Source organism: Desmodus rotundus, chromosome 2, assembly GCF_022682495.2.
Source record: "Desmodus rotundus isolate HL8 chromosome 2, HLdesRot8A.1, whole genome shotgun sequence".
Classification (NCBI taxonomy): Eukaryota; Metazoa; Chordata; class Mammalia; order Chiroptera; family Phyllostomidae; genus Desmodus; species Desmodus rotundus.
The window spans coordinates 56,233,558-56,257,568 of NC_071388.1; the positions used below are offsets into that span (position 1 = coordinate 56,233,558).

Here is a 24,011-nt window from a genome sequence, read left to right on the forward strand (position 1 = left end):
CATTCCCAGCTGTTTTTCTTTAGTATAACTCTAATCACTTCTTTTCTTAGATAGTTTGATGGCTTTTTATAAATAGTGAGAATTGTCTATGACAACTTCTATATATTTGTTTATCCTCAGCTTCCTTTTCCCTTTCTCATACTCTCAATCTATTTATAACCACTTACTGCAGTTCCCTTTTTATTTGTGCACATACTGTTGCTTTTCCCTTCAAATGATTCTTTCCCTCTTCCTGCTTCCGAAACCCTATCATTGTCTTGGTAAACTGTTGTTCCCTTGCTGAGACTTAATTTAAGCCTTCTCTGCACCCTTCGGCAGCTTTCTCATACCTTCTGCACTATGGCTGTACTTTGTAGGTATCTCATTTTAGCATTCTTTATAAGCAAGAGATATTTTACTTTTTTTTAACATGTGTATTTTCTTTGTGGATTTTACTCCTCGAGGTTAGTTAGCATGTTTTTTCATCTTTGTTTACCAAAGGTTGAACATAGTGTTCTGTACACAGATGACACACAATAGTGCCGACTGAATGGACCTACAAGAGTAATAAAATGTAAAAAACAAAATTTGGAGATACACACTTCAAATCCAAACTTTTAGCTACTTAAATCAATGTTTCTCTGGAAAACTAAACAACCCAAAATTTCGTATTTTCCTAACAGTAGAATTTTAGCACTTGAAAAGATACAACCTGTTTTGTGGATGAAGTTTGAGCACCAAATAATGTCAAGGTTCCTGAACATTTTAAAATTTCTGTATAAACAAGGCACCACCCCTAAAGGATTCAGGTATTCTCAGGAAGCCCATTTGGTAAGCTTGTTTCAGGATCATTTTTTATGCTTTTTCCATACACCAGTTATAATTAAACTATTCACAGGTGTAATTATGTGGCATAATAGAGTAGATAATGCATAAGGAACTGTGTAGAACAAGTTTTAGATTTGTACTTTTTCCAGGCTCTGTTAGAACTTCATCTGTCCCGGCCACCCAGTGAGCTGGCCAGGAAGAAACTGCCTTTTGATCTCTTTTATGAAATGACCTTTGAGGGCAAAAATAGATGAGAATAAACCTTAAAAGTTCTGTTATAAATATTCTGTTTGGCATTATGTATCTTTCCAAAATGCCAGAATAAAACACAACTGGAAAGGGTGACTTTAATGTCTCAGACATATAAAGCTAAGCCCACGATTATAATTGCTGATAATGTGCACTGGTCAAAAAACTTGCAACAGAGCCCTGCCTCCCAATTCCCTTGTCCGGGGGCCAGTGACAAGCAAGTAAGGAAACTCCTTCCACAATTGTCTACAATACCAGAGCTGTGTTTTGTTGTTTTTTTTTTTAAGAATTATTTTAGTGTCCCTTTTGCACCATAATCCTGTTTTTGCAGTCTGTGTAACCAGCCAATGCTCCCATCTGTCATTAGGAGCAACATATGTACTCAGAAGGGAGAAACAGTTCATGTTAATGATGCCAACCTGTTCTGTCCTCCTTTAATCAGAAAAGGCTTAGTGAAAGCCTGTATAAAGGCTGCAGGTGAAAACAGGCTATGTGTCCCAAATGTAATGGGTTCTGAGACTATTAAAATATATTTTTTTATTAAGACTAGACACAAGAACAGTGACTGCAGTGAAACAATGATAGATTTCTCTTGAAAAAAAAAAAAAGATGGAAGGAGGATTGTTTCCTTTTTTTCAGTGTTTAAATCTTTGAAATCAGATTAACCAGTCCACTTAACCATCACTTAGTTGTTCATTCAGCAAACACTTACTGATGACCTACTATGTGAGAGGCACAAGAGGCCAGAAATAGAACAAGGGTCTAAAACTCTCCACACTAACTGATTTATGCTTTATGTTCTTCACTTTTACAGCTCAAAGTTTCTATTATTATTACCACACACAATGGCTGAATTTTCTTTTTGTGTATTTTTTCATCTTTAACTTTTCCTAGACATGGCCTCTATTTTAGTTTATTTTTTAACCAGCCTCCTGTCACTTTTGTTTTTTGAAGAGAGGCCTACCAAATATAGACCCTGGATAGCACTATCTCAGAGAAAGCGACTTTCCTGATGGCTTTACAGGAGCGCTCTGTGGTGATCTTAACCTAGATTCCTCATCCTTGGTTACAGAACATAAAACCTGGTTACAGGGATTCTGTGGAACACCACATGCTCCATAAACCAGGGCCTGGTTACAGGGATTCTGTGGAAGGCCACATGCTCCATAACCAAGGCTGGCTCTGTAACCAATGGAGTCATGACCACATAACAAACCCTTATTGGCTGAGGTAAAGTTACCATAGAGGTAGCCTCAGTCTCACCCCAGGTTACCATAGAAGTAACCTAAGGCTCACCCCATTGGGTATACAGAAGTAAGTTACTATAGAGATAACCTTAGTACCAAGAACACATAACATACCTACCATAGTGATTGCTATGTTACAGCCTATAACAGAATTATGTGTGTAAAAAGTAAAAACACTTTATGTAACAAAGTTATATAACAATAGGCTATATATTAGAAGCTTGGACAATAAAGATTGCCTTTGGCTGTTTGCCTCTGGCCATTCACCTTCCCTCGAGAGTGGTGTCTTATTTGCAGCTCCTCAGCGCTCAGGTGGAACTCCAACAACGTTAACCACAGGTAAAATGGAAGAGTCCAGGCAAACATCATTGGAACACCCCTGTGAGGATGAAGAAAGTGTTGTCAGGCAGAAAGTTAATGTGATATTAAGGGGACAGTAAAGACCAGAAGTGTTTTACATGACTCTGCACAAGTATTTAGAGAAAAAGTAAGGCCAAAGAGCAAGTTAATCATTCAGAATATAGGAGATAAATGGAAAAAAGAAATTTTGAAATAGAATATAAACTTATGGATATACTAAAGAAAAATGTAAATACTTGAGCTAAGAAAAGATGACACCAACTTCAAGTTCTTTCTCTCTCCCCATCTCTCACCCCTCACCCTCTCTCCCTCTCTTGCTCTCTCTCGATGTGTACCAGTAAGGAAGGTTCATGCAGTTGGAGGAATGAACAACAAGTAAGGCTGAAAAAGAAATGAAGGGATAGAGCAAGAAATAGGCAAATGTAAGATAAAGGTAAAAACTCCTATTAAAAAAAAGTTAAAACATAGGACCTATGAAGTCCCTTTCCATAGAGTATAGCACATGAGTCAGCCTGGCCTATCTAAAAAAGGCTTCATGTTTTTTTAGAACACGTGCACACATGCACATAGGCGGAAGGAGCAAATTTGGAGAAAGCTTATTTAAGAAACCTATTCTATGTTTTAATTTTGAATGAAAAACTAATAATTTAACTTCCAAAAAGGTTAGATTTAATAAGTGTATAAAATTTTAGAAATATCTTAAAACATTATGAATTCTAATCTATAATATATAAAATTATTAAAAAGGAAATAACTACTTATGATTTTAATTTGCTAAGTTACTAAAAATGTCATAAATGTATTAACTCATTTATTTCTAATATTATTGACATATTCTTTATTGAGTATCAATTAAATGTCAGAGACCTTATTCATACAATTTCTAGGAATAATCAATCTGTGATGTCATTCTGTTACTGGTAGACAGTCTGCCCAGAGTGTCGGAGAGTCTCCTCATTGGCCAGGATAGTGGCAAGGGGGAGGTTCTCACACTGAGTGTGCAGAAACATAGGGATATCAATAGATAGGGCCCAAGCACAAAAAATTAGCAAGATAATTGGACAGAAAAATGCTCTCTTACAATTCCAGTACCAGATTGGGGGCATGACAAGGGGAAGGCAGGCACACGCACCACAGAAGACAAAATGGTTCAGGGACAGGTGCTAGACCAAAGAGGCCTGTCAGGTTAGCCTGGGGAAACAAGGGATTGGTTGGGAGGTGGACCCACACAAAGCATGTGAAAGTTTTGGAAGTTGATTGGTCATTTTGAGAAAGCACCTGGCCCATCCCACACATAAGCTAATATAATCCTGGGGGAAAAAAGAAGGCTCTCTCTCTTTTGCTAGTGGTTGGATTGCTCATGACCTGGACTCACAGGGAGTACTTGCCTCTTCTCTTCTTGGGCCATGTGGCCTTAGGAGCCATGCAGCCCATAGCCTCCAACAGGGAGCCTTTCTGGGTATATCTTGCCTACCTAGTGATGAACTAGCAAGTGCTTTGGTGCTCTTTCACCTGGGAACATGCGGCCATGACAGCCTGTCAGCCACATGACACATTGGCCTGCGAGCTCTTCCTCATTGCAGGAGGGAGCCTGAAATGAACAGCAGCCAAGAACAAGCTAAAGTACCTGGATGGGGACTATGACTGTTTAGAAGGCTCCAAGGGACTGTACTTTCAATTGGAGCTGGAACTCTGGACACTGGCTTTTGTCTTGTTCTTGCTGAGAAGATGGACTTCAAGACAGAAGTCCATCATTCTCCCAGATCACATACCACCTGAATAAAACCTCTTTCTTTTTGTACCAGCACCTGCCTCACAAGTTTTTCTTTTGCGGTAACAGGAAGCCAAAACTCCATTTTTTGGTTTGGTTACAATTATTCTATCTTTTATATGCATTTACATATACTACAATAATTTGTGATACCTACAGAAGTTCAATATTTAGGGTCCAGCAGAAGTAATGCCTGCTTGAGTATGGTTGGTAGGGTAACAATATGGGTGTAATAATTTATAGTTTTAATTTGAACACTTCACCTAAGATGTCATATGTTGTGCTTGAGTGTGATATTGTTATGTTACAGAATTACATGCTTATAATTTTGTAATAAAGGATTTTGTAATACAAAGGGGCATTATTTGTGCCAGACTCTGTACATCTAGGCTTTCATTTTTTGTGGCAGTAACCATATATTCTACAGAAGATACAAGTTAGCTTCTAAGTATTTATTTTTTCAAAGTGTTTGATAGGTTAAAAAAAGAACAATAGAATGTTAAAACATTTAGCACAGGCTATTTACTATTTATTACTCTATTTTGAAGCAATGGCTATTGCTAGCATTTTAGTAAATATTATTTTTTTCAATGAATACCCATATCTATTTTTTAAATTCTCACCCTAGGATCTGTTTGTTGATTTTTTTTTTTTACAGAGAGAGAGAGAGAGATTTATCAGTTGCCTTTGGTATATGCCCCAAATTGGGACTGAACTTGCAACCTAGGTGTGTACCCTGACTAGAGATCAAGCGGACATACTTTTGGTGTATGGGATGATGCTCCTACCAACAGAGTCACACAGTCAGGGCTACAAATGTTTATTTTAAAAGACCCACACCATACAATGTATGCTGTTTGGTAATATTTTCTACTCAGTATGTCATGGACATCTTTCAACAGCAAATAAAACAATGGTTGCTTATGTTCTATATTTTCAAATGTGGATTCACATTATGTTGGCAACTTTCTTCTTCCTAACTGCCATGTTCTACATGTGTCTAAATATCTCCTTAGGCATTTTGGGACTGTATCATGCATGTTTAAAATTTTGTTACATATTGCTAAAAGTTGCTCAAAAGATTGTATTAATTTATGCACTCACAAGGAATATAGGAAAGTTTCATTTTTCCTGAACTCTGGACAATTACAGTTATTTCCATTATTTTTAATCTTTGTCAATTTAATTTGAGGAGAAATGTCATTTTCCACATAAAGTTCTAATTTTTATGTCTAGTAGAAAGGCTGAACATTTTAATAAATTTATTGCTCCATTCATTATCATCATATTCCTTATTTCTATATACCATTCAACACTTCAATTATAACTCTTTTGTTTTTTACTGAGATGCTTTTCCAGTTTGTGTCAATTTGCCAGAAACTTTATATATTAACAATTTTGTCTTTCTCATATATTTCAAATGTTTTCCACAGAAAAAAAAATAAAACTTTTGTTTTCAGTGAACAAAATAAGCCCAACCACAGTACAATAGGGAAATTATTTTTTTTCAATTCAAATTAATCTGGAAGGAAAAATGTTGAGGTAGGTGTTCTACACTCTCTTTTGAAATAGATTTCTGTAACATAAAAATTTATTATTTCCAAGATGCATTGTCATTTGAGGGTGGTCAAAGACCAGTATTAATTTAATTTCTTATGCCATTGGTAAATAACAAACTGTATAAAATATTGGATATTTTAGAAGTATTTAGAAACAAAGGACATAACCAAAAGAACTGGAGTTCAACATTTGGAAGACTTAATTGTCAGTTTCATTTATGCATCTGATTTTGGATACAGAATGAAAACCTTGATCCTTAGATATCAAGGTCAGTCCCCCGATAGAAATGCCTACCAGTTGTCCTTTCTCCAGGACACCAATAATCCCTAGCAATCAGATCATTGATATCTGTTTGGTTCCTGTGCAAAATTTTACTTTGCTTCTTCCAATGAATGAAGTCTTTCCATTCTGTTTTTATCTGTTGACAGCAGAAAATATGTCTATAGTTTATTCACATAATGAATGGGGTGGGAAATTAATTCTATGGGAACTAAGATTGTTTAGTTTGTCATGAGACATCATTGACATTTACAGCTTTTTCCCTTTTGTGCTATTCCAGTACACTGTTAAAAGATTGTGTCATAAATCCAAAAGCGTATTTTGCAAAGTTCATATCTGCATTTGCTACCTTTAATATTAATAGGAGTGTATCTTTAAAGTGAGTAAATTGAGAAAGTGGCTGAAACTATAGTTTATAAAAGAAGATTAGTGGGTTTAATATGCACTGGAGAGTAAAAGAAAAATCTTATTACTGTATGGAGAAATTACCTCATAAAGAAGCTAATACAGCAGGCTAGGGAGTAATTTTTAACAAGGTTTTTATGATGCGCAAGTGTAGGCAAGTTAATGAACTTATCTTTCTAGTTATTTTCAGACTGTAACGATCCTCTTCTTTTCTGGTTCTTGTGCTTTAAAAAGTAAAATACATTTAATCACCTATAATAAAACTAATTCATTACTTTAATAAATCAAGTACAATCTTATACTGTACACTTAAATGGTCTTGCAATAATGCTGGCAACCAGGTCAGGTGCTAATGTTTAGCATGGAACCCAGCAAAAGGTAACCATGGAGCTTATTTATTATTTAAATTAAAATGTCTCATTTTGAAAATCATTTTGGGAAGATTTGACTCTCTTTCAGCTCTTGGATACAGGAAGTAGAGACAAAAGAATGAGAATTATTTTACTTTAATAATCACATACCTTTTGCAGTATGACCATTTAGTCTCTGTACTACATGCCACACAAACAATCCTGAAGAATTGTACTTTCAACAGCAAAATAGCTTGGGTTTGGGGGTTCAGTAAGTCCAGGATGCCTGTTGGTGAAAACCTTGAACAGTTAAGAATTATTTAGGAAAGCCATGTCTATATTTTTCTGTTCAAAGCAAAAGATTAACTTCTAAATTCTCACATTAATTTTTGAGAAGCTTTCTATGCTGAAACTGTGATGAACTTATGAAAATAAAGTGAAGGGAAATGTAAATGAATTTTATAAATGATGGGAAAATAAATCCCTTTGTAATATCTAACCTAAATCAGATTTATGATAACAGGCTTACCATCTATCACCCTAAATTTTAGTACATAAGGCATAAACACACACAAAGTAATATCTCATTTTAATTTTAACTTTTCTTCAATATTGGGATACTAGTAAAATGATTCGAATTGGAACGCCAGTGTAAAATCTTAGATGTGTGACACTTTCAAAGCATTACCAGGCTTAGATAAAATACTCTCTCTTAGACAGAGTAGGTGCCCACTCTCTCCTGATTGTATCAGGCTGATAACTCAACCTTCATAGCTCCATTTAGGGTCCTCATACTCTGCAGTCAAATACCGGTTGCTAGGGCCCCTTTACAGTAAAGGGTTGAATGTCACTCTGCTGGACATTTCTTATCTTCTTTTATTTTCCATCTATCTCAAAATCAATACTTTTCTTTCTCATACTTCTTCTTTGGTACTTTCTCTGCTAAATCACAGTGGGTCATATTGAATTTAGGTAATTCATGCAGAGTGCTAGTCAACTGACAGCTTAACAATTACAAATAGTAAAATGCCTACTTCTTTCTAGCATTCTTGTATGGTGCTGGCCATAGTAAATTCAGGCATGGCTGCAGGCTGATAGTGAAGGTACCATATTTTTATCAATGTTCTTTAAGGTGTCTTTAAATTATTCCATATAAGTAGTTGCCTACTCTGAGTTTGTATGAAGTTGGCTTTATTTGGTACATGTAATAAAGCTACATGTAATAAAATATACCCATGTTTTAGAGAGTTGTTTGTGTCACACAAAATAATTTGCAGAACGCTTTGTATAATTGAATATATATTGTTAATGCACACTCTATGTGCCTGTGTTTATTTCAGACAGAACAAGAATGCACTCACTGCACATAAGAGTCCACTGTATGTATGTGTTCTGTCTAGGGACTGGTTCTTGAGTTGCAGAAATTAGGTCTCTAAATCATATCCAAATAATGGTAACCACCCAACCCAGTTTTCAAAGATAATAAACTGATATAATTGTAGATTTTCTTGATGCCGAACTATTTTTTGTTATGATGAAATAATTATGCACTAATGAATTCTTCCATATTGAGGGGTTTCACTCCCAAATTAATTCTTGGTTGTTGTAAAGAGTTTGATAGATTATATGTGCATTTCCCCAAGATCTTAGTAGATCAGTCACTAGTGTGGAAAATGTCACAATAACCCAGAAGGCAGTTGGGAATACTTGATATCACTCTGGTGATTTGGTTAGATTACTGAATAGAATCTCACAGCGTGGGACTAAACTCATCACATGTAATACCCATCCTTATATTGTAAACCATTTATCTTGTCTCTTTATCTCCCCAGGTCACTCCTCTCAAAATCTTTAAAACCATTGTCCTTGTCATTCTTCTTGTGTTTTTTTAAAGAATTTATTTATTTATTTTTAGAGAGTGGGGAAGGGAAGGAGAAAGAGAGGGAAATAAACATCAATGTGTGGTTGCCTCTCACGTGCCTCCAACTGGGGACTTGGCCTGCAACCCAGGCATGTGCCCTGACTGGGAATCGAACCAGTGACCCTTTGGTTCACAGGCCGGCGCTCAGTCCACTGAGCCACACCAGCGAGGGCTCTTCTTGTGTTTTAAAAAGAATGAATACCTGTGGGATGTTCTTTTTCCTAAGTCAGACCCCCCCCCCCCACCAGATCCCATAAGGGATAATATATGCACAGTGGGAGAGCTGGAAGAAAACAGGTGGAACATTGAAGAGTTAGTAGGTGTGTGATCCACACCTGACCATCAGTGGAATGGAAATGGAGTTGGTCGCTGTCCTTTGGCAGTGAGGATAAGACTAAAATAGATCTCAGCCAAGATAGATAAGGGCACTGGGTAGTGAAATTTGATAGAGTGTAGAGTCACGTTGGCAAGAAGACACTGTTCAAATATCAGAGAAAGAAGTGCCTGGTTGTCAGATCTCCAAATGCCCATTTCAGGTCTGGTGCTTGGGACTTCCTCTGTGGGACTTCATTAGTAAATAGTTTAATTCTTACATAAAATGATTCATTGTTTTCTTAATTCAAAAGCAATTAATATCCTAACTTGTGGTGTTTAGGTTTTAAAATTTTTCTTTCCTCCCTTTTTTCTCTTCTCTACCTTCTCACTTTCCCACCTTCCTAAAGCCCTTCCCTCCCTCCTCCTCCCTCTTCATCTTCCTTCTTTCTTTCATTACTTCCTTCTTTCCTTCCATCCTTGCCTTCTTTTCTTTCTTTCTTCCTTCCTTCCTTCCAGTCTTTATTGTCTTCCTCCCTCCCTCTCCCTTCCTCCTCCCTCTTCCTTCCTTCCTTCCTTCCTTCTTTCCTTCCTTCCTTCCTTCCTTCCTTCTTTCTTTCTTTCTTTCTTTCTTTCTCTTTCTTTTTTTTTTCTTTTTCATTATAAGCAGTACCATAATTGCCACTTAAGGTAAATTCTATCAATACAATATAAGAATCAAAATATATTTAAAAATCAAAAGCTTTTAATAATATTTTAAAGGGCTTCACAAATATTCTACCAACTATATATGAGTACTTATTTTTTCATTTGTCACCTAGAATGGATATTATCATTTAACAGTACTATTGGCAATTTAATAGATATAATCTTAGTATCAGGTAGAGCACTCATCAAAACTCAGTATTTCTCAGAAATGTACTAGAAATTTCTACAATGAGTTCCAAGAAGGGAAATCATATTTTTGAGGAATAATTTTACATTCTACTCCCTTGTGTTTTCCTAGGAGACTTCAGCAAGTTTCTCTATTTCTTTATGTGACCAAAAAAAATCTCAGTATGAAAATTTTAATGTGCTGTTTCTCTAGTCATTAAAAACTCCTAACCTATGGTCCACTTTGGCCTTAAAACTAACTAATCGGTTTTAGAAATTCCCTTTTCTTTTATGTTCTTTTCTTGGACAGTGGAGTCATCAGAGGTCTCTGATTTTTTTATTGTATTTACTTTTCTAGATGGTGCGCTATGTACAATTTAAAAGTTGGTAAAAAAATTGCAACTGGATATAAGGACTATAGTCAGCTGATGTTTTCATTAGTGATTGTCCACAAAGACAACAAATATCTCAGAGGCATTTCAGGCTAAACTGTATGCCTGTATATACATAAGTATGTGTGTATTTTTGGCAAAAGTGAGGATAAGGGAATAGTGAATAAAAGTGAATAAATGATTATGTAAATAAAAAACTCAATGTGAAGTGTTTTTCTTTCTTGAAAAATAGTGTGCATTTTTGCCTTGTAATATTTAAATAAATAAACAAAAACTCATTTGTAACCTTTTGACATTCTTTGGAAAAGTGATTTTCAGATTCCATAACTTCATTAACTAGTCCTGCTTAAGCAATGTGCTATTTGTACTCTGCTTGTCCAACTCTACAAAGTCCGTGCTGTTCTCTAGTCTTTCTTTGTCCAAAAGCACAGTTAAGATCCTGCTGAACATATCAGCTCCTGAACATGTGGTACATGTTACCTATCTTGTTTTTGTTAATGTATTCCATATGTCCTTGGTCCATGTTATGAACAGTTTCCTTTATCTATTCTATTTGTTTCTATTTCCTATTGTTCTGAATACAGCCATTTTCTTATATGTTATTTGCCACTGAGAATATTTAATATAAATGTTTTCCATTCATAAATTTACATTACATTTAAATAATGATGCTTTCAATAAAGTTCAAGACAACAGAGGGCTAATCCTTCCTAAACCATATGGTATAAATATCTTAACTCTAAATATAAGTTTTAGAGACAGGTATTTAATCAGCAGGGAAATGGTCTATTTAAAATCTGTTGCTCATACAGACACCAAGTAGCATCACACATTATCATTTGGTATTAGCTGTTTGGTATTTGGAAAACTTTTTACATGGCTAATTAAACAGGTAAGAATTACAAAGCACTTTACAAACCCATTTATTAAAGCAGATTTTCCTACAATGTGTCTGGACAGAAGGCAAGTGGAAGATGAATGTATTTTTACACAAACATGGAGACACCAGCCCTCGGCTGTAATACAAACTGCAGATGAAGGTTGCATACCTTTCATCTGGTAAATGAATGCTCATCTCAAAGTACTGCTGATTCATTAGCTGGCCTGCAAAATAATGCACCCTCTTAAGATGTAAAGAAGAGAAAAAGAAGTCTAAACATTCTCCCTCTATACCCTTTCTGCACCCAGAGGTTTATGTCTAATTAGGTAGGGCCAGAATCACTCAGCTGGAGCTGTCAGCCTCCATGGTCACTGACTGAAGCAGCTTCCCAAGCAGCTTTCAATAATGCTAAGAAATCTGTCATTGAAGATGCAGCTGGAGAGAAGACGTGTGTAGGATTGACTGGCATTGCAGAGCTTAAGACAGTTCATGCAAGTGTACTTGCCGTTCTGGGGAATACCTGCTCCCTTCCCCCTCCTGATAATCCACAGTATGCCACAAAGAGAATTCTGGACTTGGAATTACATGGGGCCCAGGGGGGAGACTGGGACATGCCATGAACTACAGGAAACTCACTTCGCTCTAATTTTATACAGCAGCTAAGTGAATGATAATTTTTATTCTGCCTTATTCATAAGGATAATGTGGAGATAAAATTAATACTGGGCATAAAATATTTTGAAAGTTTAAGTGTTGTTCAACTTTGTGCTTTTCTCTGTATATATTATCTGCCATATGTATTATATATATACACACACACATATATATATATTTAATTGCCATAATTGCCAGTTAGGGTAAATTATCATAGAGAGATATATGTATATATCTCCCTAATGATTTATGTATATATAAATAGTTTATATATATAAGTAGTTTGTGTATATATTGCATATATATATATAAAAGAATCAATAGTGTATTTTTTAAAAAAGTTCTACCTACACATGGTATTAACATGTTCGAAGAATGTTTACTGGACAATTAAAATAGCAATATTTAATGGTGGCAGGAAAGTGCAGCTTGGTTGCAAATATACATAGAGTAGCATGCCAAGATAAGAAGACTTTATTTTTAAAGATGTGGGAAATTAATCAATGCAAACTTATACTTTCTAAATCCTCTCTGCATGCTCAGAACAATTCAACATAATTAATAACCCACAACACAAATGCCTACCTGTCTGCTCAGCCTAGTGTAATTGAGGAATCAACTGTCACAATGAGACAATTAGGAGTTTGGAAGCCTAAGAAGAGCTTCAGTAGGTCCTCTGTAATGATGAATTCTTGACCAAGCAGAGTAACAAGATCCTGACACCTGTTTAATTTAGGGGCTACTTGTATTGTTCTTGGCTACGCCTGCAAAAAGAGAAAGATCAGAAAGTACGACCTATGTCTCTTTTCCAAGAACTTGCTCTCCAGTCCTAAGAATAGTTAATCCCCATCAATTGTTGATCTCCAGCTCTCTCATGGCCGTTGTAGCATGAGTCCTTTCCTTCACTTGTCCGGAAGATGTTTCTATTTGTGTATTTGTCTTTGTTACATTCAAAATTTCCAAAAACACATAGCTATTACATCTGGAAATGACACCTCTTATTAGAAATGTAGACACTTGAAAACAGTTATGGATTTCAAAGAGAAATCACAGGAAATTTGTGGTTATTGGAAAGCATACACAGGAGGGAAAAGGACCTGCCATCCTCTGGCCAAACAGGAACCTATTTAAGCAACATGTTAGTTCCATTTCGAGTGATAAGTTAAACTGCCCTTAAGTAACCAGGTCACAAGGTTAGTAGAGGTCAGTTATAGTTGAAGAAGAGTTTTGAATGTTCTGAAGTAGAAATCTCCTTTCTTTCTTTTAAAAACAGTCAACAAAGGTGCATATGTCTACTGTGTACTTGTAATAAATCTAGAATTTTAAAATGTGCTTATGTGTTTTAGGCTCAATTCTTGCCCTGTAATAGTCTCTTTACATTTTCACTTCAAGACTCACCCCAAATAGAAACAATAATGTAATTATGACAGAGAAGCAGAAGCAAGGGTAGAATAGAAACATTTCAAAATAAAACTTATTTCAGCAAATGAAATGTTTTCTGGTACATTAATGGGCTATCTTACAAAAAAAGATGGAAATTTTCATAGTAGTCCAGAAGGTGGTACATTTAGGCATTTTCTATGTCCATTATGATAAATGTGTGTGAACAATCGGCTTAATTTGGACAAAGCCTATATAGTTTGGGGTATTCAGCACATTTCATTTGTTGTTAATATCAACTGAATGACTAATAATAAAACAAATTTTGTTAATCGGGGAGCTTGTGCTTCTATTTCAGTTATTCCATCACCTCTTTTCATACTGCCTTAGTACTGTCATTTTACCACCAGAATGAAGTGTCAAGTGTGTGCATGATTGTAAAGGAAACATAATATTTAGGTTTTGTTGTTGTTGCTGTTGTTGGATGTTGTGGCAGAGGTGGAGCTCACAGAGTATGAATAAATAAGTAGCAAAAATAAGTTGAGGAAACATGAGGTGAATTCCTATGAAATCAGGCTTTATCATTTAAAAAGGGAGAGCGTTGAAAATTATAAGCTGTTTTTTTCTTTTGCTTTTTATAAATATGACTCCAGCCAGTTATGCAACCATCTGCCCAAAGCTCTTATGTGTAGAGATTAGGTAGGTTGCTTCTCTTGTCTGATGGCACTCAAATAAAAGAACAAATGCAAAATAGGATTATGCATCAAGACAGTTTCTTCATAACCCAGGCTATTGGCTTAAAAGAGAATTTTCCAAATTCCTTATTCTTCCATTTAGCATATCAAAAGCTTAGCACTCAACTCTCAAAACTTTTGGTACAGAAAATATTTTCTTTAGGCCAAAGACACCAACGTCAGGAGGCTGTGCTGCTGAGTAAATAAAGGCTGTGGTTGAGGACAATTTAAAGAAGAACTCGTCTCCCTTGGAGGAAATGGGAACGAATCGAGAGAGAAGGAAAAGAGAGTCAAGCCGTCATAAATCTAGGGCTGTAGCCCGGAAGAGAAAAGTTGGCTAAATAAGACAGGATAAACTCAATGACAGGAATGTGCTGGGAAGATGATTTGAAGAAATCTTAGTTTATTTAACCTTATGCAAAAAAAAATATTGCTCCCATTTTTTATGTCAGTAGTACCATTGATTGTGCAAAGATGTACATATAAGTTTTAGTACTTAGTACAGTCCCTAATATATGATAGATAATAAAATAAAGTTTGATGAATGAAGAAATAATCAGATAATGTCACATTAGAACACAAGTCTTCTTGTATATTATGGGTATTTTTCCTAAGTGACCAAAGAGAAAAATGTAATGTATCCTTTTGTTAATTTGGCAATATTTACTCTGAAAACAAAAATGTATAGTATAAACAGTATTTATAGATCAGCTTTGAAGAATAAATGTGATGATAAGGCAAGTTTTAAAAAATAAGTATGCCAAAGGGAATTTTGAAAATTATTTTTTGGGAAAAGAGAGGATCCTTATCTCTTCAAAAACAGGAGCATCTAAGGAAAAAGCCAATGTCCAAACTTCTGTTACTATTCTCATCTGATGCCCATCTCCCAGCCTGGGCATTGATATGGTTGCCAAAAGCTGAGATCGTGGATGATTCCAGGCTATGCTGTGTGCATCGTACCGGTGTTTCATGAGCCTTTAATGACAGCCTACTTCCCGACAACCTGCAAGAACAGAAAAGAATAGAGCAGAATTATAATGTAATTCAGTGGTGCCTGTACTATAAGAATAAAATTTAAAAGCAAGCAAATGCACTGCCAAACAGATTTTCAGGAATTTTATTTAATCCATGAGATGATACTGGCAGTAGGAGTGCTTATGTCTACGGGTTTACTTTGTTTTCTTCTGCTCCCTCCTTCTTTTGTTTACTCAGTTCTGATGAAGCAAGTGACACAGGGGAGTATGGTGCAAAGTGAAGTAAGGCTAGGACAGAATGAAGTGTTAAAGGTTTCTTTTAAAAATTCATTGGGCATGCACACCCAACATTACAAATCAATGACCAGTGCATGATGTACTTCAATCACAGAAATGAAGAAGTGCATTAATGGGTGTCAAAAAACAAAATAAGAGGGCATCATCCCACAGCCAACAGCCCTGAAAAATGGCAAAATTCAACTGTGAAAGAGTACTTGAAGATCCATGATGTCTGCTCCTAAATGTTTTCACTGCAAACTACCACATCAAGTATTTGGCCTTCATTGCTGATGCATAATATGCTACTCATTTTCTTGTTGTTGTTGTTGTTATTATTATTATTTGTGAGGGATCTAGAAATAGATATTGAAATAAAGGAAAACTTTGGTTTTTATTGTTTTTCACTTAAGTTTAAGTCTTCTTTATTTGAAAGGAATAAATTGTATTGGCATAACAGAATAGATTTATGAAAAGGAATGTTAAATTTAAAGCATGTTTTGATGAAGTCCCATTTGTTTATTCATTCCTTTATGTCCCTTGTTCTAAAGGACATAGTGGTGAAGATATTGCTGCTTGGAATATCTGAGAAATTCCTGCCTATGTTCTCCTCTAGGACTTTTATGGTGTTGTGACTTATATTTATGTCTTTTATCCATCTTGAGTTTATTTTTGTATGTGGTGTAAGTTGGTGGTTGAGTTTAATTTTTGCATGTAGCTGTCCAGATCTCCCAACACCATTTGTTGAAGAGGCTATTTTTACTCCATTTTATGCTTCTGCCCCCTTGTCTGTATTAATTGACTGTAGAGACTTGGGTTTATTTCTGGGGTCTCTATTCTATTCCATTTGACTGTCCTTAGCATGGCTAAAGAAAATATCAGCAAAATGAAAAGGGAACCAACCATATGGGACAATATATTTGCAAATGATACTTTAGAGTTTGATCTCCAAAATATATAAAGAACTCATATGACTCCACTCCTGGAAGACAAAAAAAAAAAAAAAAAAAACACTTAAAGAATGGACAAAGGACCTGAACAGACACTTCTCCAAGGAGGACATACAGATGGCCCATAGACATATGAAAGGATGCTCAGCATCACTAGCCATCAGAGAGATGCAAAGTAAAACCACAATGAGATACCACTTCACAATGGTCAGAATGACCATCATAAACAAATTAACAAACAATGAGTACTAGCAAAGTTATGGCGAAAAGGGAACCCTAATGCACTGTTGGTGGGAATGCAGACTGGTGAGGCCACTGTGGAAAACAGTATGGAATTTCCTCAGAAAACTAAAAATGGAACTGCCCTTTGACCCAGCAATTCCGCTGCTGGGATTATACCCTAAGAACCCTGAAACACCAATCCAAAAGAACCTGTGCACCCCAAATGTTCATAGCAGCACAATTTACAATAGCCAAGTGCTGGAAGTGACGTAAATACCCAACAGTAAATGAGAGGATCAAAAAACTATGGTACATTTACACAATGGAATACTACACAGCAGAAAGAAAAAAAGGAGCTCATACCCTTTGCAACAGCATGGATGGAACTGGAGGGCATTATGCTAAGTAAAATAAGCCAGGCGATGAGGGACAAATACCATATGATCTCACCTTTAGGTGGAACCTAGTCAAGAAAACAAACAAGCAAACAAAATATAACCAGAGACATTGAAATTAAGAACAATATGAGAGTAACCAGAGGGGAGGGGGAAAGAGATAACAGGAGGAAAAAGAAGAAGGGTTGTCAAGAAATATGTATAAAGGACACATGGACAAAGCCAAAGTGGTGTGAGGTGGGGATGGCTGGGATGAAGGGAAAATAGAGACAACTGTACTTGAACAATTATAAAAAAGAGGGAAAAAAAAAGAAAAGCAAGCATGTATAGGTTTTCCATACAGGAGAAAGAGGAGTTGAAGGTGTGGAGATTTATGGAAAAATTATAGATGACAAATAGAGTACAACAACATGGATTACACAGTCCTTGTTGCCCTTCCCCACCTGCACCTCCTCCCATGTAAGACTGCTTCATGCACTTGTGACACACAGGACTTCATATTTGTTTTAATGCTCTGTTATTATCATTCTGCAATTCTTAATTTTATCTTTGCGTTTATGTGTTGTGAAGTCTGATGAGACAATAGAACATGCTCACTAACAAAAGAAATATGTACAATGTATGAGCCCACCATTCCTTGATGCCTTTGTTTGCTATGCCACTATAAGCGGAAAACTCCACTGGACTCAATTATGTGGGGGTTTAGTGAGGTCAAAGTGGATACAAGATAAGTATGTTGTGTTGACAACTGAATAAGTGGAGGGTGCTCATACCCGCCAAGAGCCATCTTTTCTGTTTTTAAACCAGACTTACTTCCAGCATAAAAAAAAATTAAAAAAAAAAAAGAGGGCAATAGCATTCGAAGAAAAATGAAGGACCAAGGAACACAATTGTATCTTTTTTACTTTCGCTCCCCTGTGTTAGCTAATCACTTACACTGAAAAGGATGATATAGATGGGAAGGGAAAGATAGGGCAGCCTATATAGTTCCTTTCCACATAGTCCTTCTCCTTAATCCATTAATAAAAGCTGAAGGTAAAGAGTGTTGGAAAAATGTGCTGTGTCAAGAAGGTTAGTAAAAGTATTTGAGTTAGTTTTGAGCAGCATTTCCACTGTTCTGGTAAGAATGAAATGCATATGTAATAATGAGCTCTGAAATACAAATTGTGTCATTTTGGCGATTCTGCCTACAAAGTAAATGTTTTTATATTTGCATTTAAAAGTGGCATTGCCCAATAAAAAATAAATGGAAAAATATGCTAATGATTTAACATTGTAATTCAAAAATTTTAAGTTAGAATGATATTAAATAACAAGTAAAAAAATCATGAAAAATTAAAAGACTGTTGAACAAAGGAAAAGATCTTCTATATAAGGATCTCTAATGGCACATTTTTTCTGCTTTTTGAACAAGGAGTCACAATTTTATATTGTTAATGGGCCTTGCAGAATGACTCTGCTTCCATCAACCCCTCTGACCACTGCATGCAATCATTCTATTTTACAAATACCGTAGTTCTTTCTTACCTCCAGTCCTTCCGCCAAACTTTCCCTCTGCTGGAACAGCTTCCTCACAGCCTTTTACCTGGGCCAGCTTCCTTCCTGTCTGAGGGAAATGTCACCTTGTTCTCTATTGCTACTCCCTGCTTGTCTTCCAGCATTTATTAGTTATAATTATTTATTAATTTTTTAATCTACTTTTCAAAAAATCATCTTCCCAATTACATTGTAAGCTCCCCAGAGAAAGGACCTATAATCTGTTTATTCACTAATGTGTACTCAGTATGAACAGAGTAGGCAGCCAATTAATATTTGTTGAATGAATAAATTAATTAATGGAATTTGAATTGAAGGACCTTTGTACTCAGATAATGAGGAATATAGCATATCATCCTAGAGAAAAGTTATTTCACAGATTGTCTTTCAGTAGAGTTACCCAAAAAAGTCTAGCATGCCCAATTAAACATAAACTTTTATTTGATGAATCCTGTATCTCATCCTATCTTTTAACTAGCTTAGCCTGGCAACCTTACCTTAAGAAACAGTTGTGAAAATGTTTGAGTCTTTAAATAAAGTGTGAGCATGATACTAGCACAGTGTGGTAGTTTAAACCTTGTTTTAGTTGTGAATTCACTTAGATATCTGATGGAAAAACTAAACACATTTTTTCTGGGGGGAGGTTTACAGACTCTCTAAAGCCCATCCTTGATCCCTCTTGCTCTCACAGTTCCTCATCTAACCGATCTTTAAATCTCCTGAATATGCCAAGGACCACTTAGTTCAAGTCATTATTTGTCATTTGGATTAATATAGTGACTTCTTCAATGGTGCTACCTTAGTCCCTACCCCCTTACTATTGTATAGCTTCTAGAGTTTTCAGTCTAAAGTGCATTTTATCCTTCTTCTCTCCTATTTAATCTTATCACATTACCTATAAAAAAGTCTTTACAATGACATAGTAAATTTTGACTCTTGACTACTTGGCAATAGCTCCTTTTTACAGTTTCCCAACTCTACTGTATTTGGTGAGCTTACTGTTTGCTAATTCTAGGATGTACTCTCATTCTGTTTGGAGAGAAAAATGTTTTCCTTGATCCTTTTAGGTTCCCTTTTAGGGTCTGAAAATTAGACTGAAAAACAAAGACAAATCAACAAGAGGAAAGCATACAAATTTATTTAACATAAATTTTACCTGACATGGGGAAATTCTTCTGGAAATAAAGATCTGAAGAAACAGTTAAGGCTAAGTATGTTTATCCTAAATTTGAGGAAGAGTTCACTGTGGTAGAAATATGACAGGACTGTAAGAAAGTGTTATAAACAGGGGAAAGTTAGTGGGCCTGTTTGTCAGGATTCTTCTCAGTGTCCCTTTGTCTTCAGAGATAAGAGTGTTCTTTTCCCTGTGGTACAGGGAAGGCACCTCTCTCATGAAGGGTTTATGGGGAAAAGGAGGGGAAAAATGTCAGAGTGGACTTCCTGCTTCTGCCATTTTCTCAAACTCCTTCAGCTTAAAATATGCAATGAATCAAAGTGCCATATTTAGGGGTAGCATTTCCTAAACTCCATCATTCTGCCAAGCAGCCACTGCTGTGTGAAGTTTTGCCTGAATCCCCTACTCAAACTTACCTCCACCTAAGACTGACTCAGTAAATGAATGACCCATCTCAGTAAGAATTGTTTACTCATCAGTGGTTTTCAGTAGTCCTTGTAATACTTTTATTTTTCTAATCCTCACCTGCAGATATATTTATTGGTTTTAGAGAGAGAGGAAAGGAGGGAGAGAGAGAGAAACATCTATGTGGGAGAGAAACATTGATTTGTTACCTCCCATATGTACTGTGACTAGGGACTGAACTTGCAACTTTTTGGTGTATGGGCAATGCTCCAGCCAATTGAGCCAACCGGACCAGGGCAGTCCCTGTAATTCTTGAAGCAGTAGCTCTCATTCAGCTTTATATCTTTATTGCCTGCATCATGGTTAACATATAGTGGTACTCAATAATGCTTTGACAAATAAATAAATGTTTACATGTATTTAGTTATTGTCATTAGATATACCTAATCCATACATATTTTACTTTTTTGTCAACAAATCAAAAAGCAAATGGAAAATTACACAGATATTTACAGTGGGCCTTTGTGGTCTATTAAGGATTTATTTTAGTAAGACATACCACAACAAAGACAATTTGATCAATTCTTAGCACTTTACTAAGTCCTAAGCTTATAAATAACTGTGAAGATCTGAAAGGTATGGCCCACATTATTTCCTCATGTAAAAATACATAAGTAAATACAATTTAAGAGAACAAAGTGATAATTTTTATAATATATGAAACATCAATAGATAAATACATAATTTTTTTTGTTTTCTACATGTTAAACTCTACAAGATACATGCTAATCTACTAAAAATAGTTCCAGTTGGCTTATGATAAAAATAAAAATAACTTAAATAACTTAAAACTGAATGTGAAGCCAGTTGTTTTTATCAATAGCAGAGTTCAAAAGGTGTGAATGTAATGACATTCTGTCAATATCACCTGCCTTGTTCTAGAAGGCTGTTCATTAAACAAAGCTATAAACTCTCTGTCATAAGGGTTATGTGTGGTTTTCTAATTAAAAGTTGCTTTTAGTACACAAGTAATTCATAACTACCTCTCATTATGAAATTTTAGCAATTGCATGTATATAAGTTGACTGTGAGCCATCTCTCCTTAGAACCCCCTCACACCCTCAATTTAAAATGCCCTTCCAAGAGGTAACCATAGATAGCATTATGCTGCCTGACTTGGAATCTTTCTTCTATTTTACATATATATTTATGTCTAACTATAGTTTTTTACACAAATAAAATTATATTACACACACCTATCTGGAAAATTCATAATGAAATCTGCAATAAACATTCATGGGCTTTCCTTTTTTTGATGAAAAGCAATATAATTGTCTACTGGACAATGCATTTTTCTTTCTCCCCCACCTTTCCCCACCACACACTACTGCCAGGATAGGGTTGACCCACCCATGATTCCTGGGTAGATCCTGATTGGTTTAGCTGATTAGAATATCCTCCTCCTGGCTACAGTGACTAGTTTCTAGAGGCACTCAAACCCATCAGAGTCAATGAGAAAGAGGGTGACATGTGAGAATTGAGAGAAGCTATTATAGTTGCTTTGTAAAGTCTTGGATTACGTCTTTCTCTAGGCTAGACATGGTTTTTGTTTCTTTAAAAATAATCAGTGAGGCAGAACTTCAGGACATCATTGTTCTAATAGGTCAACAAACATGTTACTGGTTGCCAAATATTGCCTGTTCAAAATATACAACACTAAAATATTATACTCTAGGTTCGGTGTGTTCTCTGTGAGAGTTCCTATATTTTAGTATTTCCAAGCAGAACTGGCTACCTCTTGTTGCCCAGCACACATGCCTATATTTTGCAGGCAGCATGTGTTTCTTCTTAAAAGGGTGAGGGGCATTTACCCTCTCTTATGAACCATTAAGGTAAAAATAATTGACAGGGATAACATCCAATCAAAACTTCATTACCTAATTTGAGATGAATTTAATGAGTTAGTTCCTTCTCTAACCCTTGTGACCAATATTTAACAACAAGTAGGACTTATGGAATGAATCTTTCCCATTGGAATTATATGTTTTATTTATCACAAGCTCATGAATTACTTTTTCTTCCAGAAACATATCCACAGATCTTAGGATGACTTTCGTAAAGTTCACATTATCCCTCACCTTTTAATACAGGAAAAAAAATTATTAAATATCTGGAGAATATAAAGGGAACTTCAGGCTTATAAAGAATATGATCAAGTGCTTCTCAGAGAATACAGAAAAGCCAATTTCTTTCATAAGAGCTACCAGAAGAAAGTTCCTTTCCATTGGAAATGATCCAGGTGAGAAAGGATGTGGTCTTGTTGCTCTTAAGACTAACCCACCTCAACACCCATCAGGCTTTGAAACGTTTTTTATTTTTACTTAAGCAGTTTGAAATGAGTCTTTGTCAGTTATAGCTTAGAGTCCCAGCTAAGAGAGAGCCAGTGACAAAGCATGATTTCTTATTTTCGAGGAGTTTATATAGTATAACAGTAGAGTCAGATACAGGGATAGAAGACAATAGTTGTTATTTTGGCCTTTGTAACATTTGAGCAGTGCCTAAAATAAGTGAGAGATATGAAGGTTTATTGACAAAAATCATATTTATTAAAGGAAGAGCAAAAAAGTCCCAAGCAGATCATGCTTGGTATATTCCAATTACAACAAGGCGGCCAGTATTAAAGAAGTGAGGAAAGAAACAAGGAGAGTGTTAGCCACTGAAGTCAAGATATTTGCCAGGACCAAACCACCTAAGGTCATATCATCTATTGAAAAAACTTTGGGTTTTACTCTGAGTTACACCAGAAGGCACCAGGGTTTTTTGACCAGGTGGTAACATGATCAAATTTGTGTTTTTCAAGATTATTCTGCCATTAAGGTAAAGACTACCTTAGAACGGGGGCAAGAATGGAAATAGTGAGACCATTTCAGGGAGTATAATAACAATTCAATGACCAATAATGTGGCTTGAACACACACACACACACACACACACACACTCCTCTCATTATGTACAAATGAACATTTGATCTCAAAGCAGATAAATGATACCAGGATTGATTAACTGTGATACCTTGTAGAAATTGTATCTTCCATTTCATCTGCAAAATAGAGGTAATATTAAATTAAAATATAATTTGTGAACACAGAACTATATCTAACCAAATTCTTTGTATGTTTATTTCCCACCTATCATCCCATCAGGTATCCCAGATATTCAAGATTGAAATTATTTGCCTCTAATTTCTCTACCATATCACCATATTTGAATGAATGGACACTGTCATACACTAAGTTACCACTTTCTCCCCCCAATATTTTACCCAGACCTCTCTCCCTCCACTCTCCACCATGCCATTTAATTGATAAACAAATCTTAAAAGAACCTATGCACCCCAATGTTCATAGCAGCACAATTTACAATAGCCAAGTGCTGGAAGCAATCTAAGTGCCCATCAGCAAATGAGTGGATCAAAAAACTATGGTACATTTACACAATGGAATTCTACACAGAAAAGAGAAAGAAGGAGCTCCTACCCTTTGCAACAGCATGGATGGAACTGGAGAGCATTATGCTAAGTGAAATAAGCCAGGCAGTGAGGGACAAATACCATATGATCTCACCTTTAACTGGAACATAATCAACAAAAGAAAAAAAGCAAACAAAATATAACCAGAGACACTGAAGTTAAGAACAATCTAACAATTGCCACAGGGGAGTGGGGAGGGGACAGTGGGGAGAGGGGTTTACAGCAACTACTATAAAGGACACATGGACAAAATCAAGGGGGAGGGTGGAGGTGGGGGACGGAGGTGGGTTTGGCTGGGGTGGGGTGGAGGGATGGGGAGAAAATGGAGACAACTGTAATTGAATATCAATAAAATTTTTAAAAAATATTTGGAAAA

The 24,011-nt window shown here is 35.8% G+C and overlaps 1 long non-coding RNA gene across 1 annotated transcript; it reads left to right on the forward strand.

Moving 5' to 3' along the window:
* The first annotated feature begins 2,556 nt into the window (after window positions 1–2,556).
* LOC123479343 (uncharacterized) lies at window positions 2,557–23,810 on the forward strand. Its single transcript, XR_006654931.2, has 3 exons — window positions 2,557–2,642; window positions 22,257–22,405; window positions 23,310–23,810. It is a non-coding gene; the product is annotated as an uncharacterized lncRNA (long non-coding RNA).
* The last annotated feature ends 201 nt before the right edge of the window (window positions 23,811–24,011 follow it).